Raw genomic sequence first — 1,555 nt, forward strand, 5'->3', positions numbered from 1 at the left:
GTTGGCTCTCGCTACTTGTCTCTTTTTTAAGGAACTTGGGTCAAATTTCCCCCGATGTACATAACCAGCACACACGTGACTCCACCCATTTGCTTTCAACGCCATCGCCGCATTTAAAAGAACAAATATATATTTCTTTCATCTATCTCTTTCTCTCTCTCTCTCGTTCTATCTATCTATCTATCTATCTATCTATCCATCTGTCCATCCATACTTCAATCACAGCGCCTAGCCGACTAAGAGGGAAAACCCACAAGTCAACAGATGACAACAATTAGCTACCCCAAAACGACACAGACCTATCTGCTCAGTACCTAGTTGGAGAAATCTGACGTCAAAGACTTTAAGTTTCACATCGTGGCAAGCTTTTTTTTATTAAAGCAATTCTTTAAATAACTTGATAATGACTCCAAAAAATGGTCTTACTATTTCGATAGAGCAGATAGAGCATTTGGTTTCTGACCTCAGGGTCTTAGTAACTCAAAACAGCCGTAAATGTCAGATAGATCTTTGTAATTGTGAGGTAGCGAAGAGACAGCAGCAGACAACCAGACTAGAACAGCTGTGGCCGCCATCTTGTGTATCACAGGAAATGGCCTAATGAGGCCTGTGACGTCATTTACCGCACACGACACCTGATTGGTCGAAGGTCAGGGGGGGGGGCGGGAGGGCTGGTTTGGTTTGGTTTTGTTTTGTCTTGTTTATCACAACAAACAAGTGGGCGGTGGGCAGGTGCTCTGGTGGGGGTTTTGCTCTTTCTTTCCACAAACAAGCATCTGTCGGTTCTAATTATTCTCAGCTTATTTCCTCTGTATGTTCCTCTCTAGTCACACCTCCAATCTTTTACCGGTGTCTGTGATATCATGATATAGCGGCCTGGCGCTTCGCTATCGCACGCAAGAGACCAGAGTTCGATTCCCAAGATGGGGAAAAAATATTATTCGTCTTTCTGCCGGCACGTTGTATCATCCCTCTCAGCTCGGGTTGACAATGACAACAGGGTCAGAAGCCCGCCTCCTAAATGATTTACACTGTGTCGGTGTGGCGTCAAAAAAAAGTATACTTTTAAAAAAAAATGTAATTCCCGGCACTCACACGACCTATTTCTTCATTTGAAGAGATTGCCGACGACAACTGAAACCTATCCCAGACAAGGGAACCAAACAATTCCTCTTGGGGCACGGCGGGGGGTTTTCTCTGCTCTTGAAAAAGTAAATATGAAGACTTACCCTTGCTCTGTTCGAAGCCCACCATATGCAAATGAGGCAAAGCGAAAGCGGGCCTGTGGCAACAAAGCAAGCGATCCGCTGAAGTGTTTTGCTCATAACTTATTCGTTTAAACCTCGGATTATTTCGGCTAAACAGCTTTGGTCTTGTTTGCGGAAAAAATCTGGCCAGACCGAGAGGAAGCCTGTACGTAGTTGTTGCTTTTTGGTCCTTGTAGGGTTTTAGTTTTTTAGTCAGAGTTTTGCGGCACTTGCAACACAATAAGGTCATATAAGTGCCGAAGATTAAAGGTGTTACAAGAGAGTTACAAACACAAAAAGAAGGGGGG

This window comes from Aplysia californica, unplaced genomic scaffold (assembly GCF_000002075.1).
Source record: "Aplysia californica isolate F4 #8 unplaced genomic scaffold, AplCal3.0 scaffold01292, whole genome shotgun sequence".
NCBI classification, from domain to species: Eukaryota; Metazoa; Mollusca; class Gastropoda; order Aplysiida; family Aplysiidae; genus Aplysia; species Aplysia californica.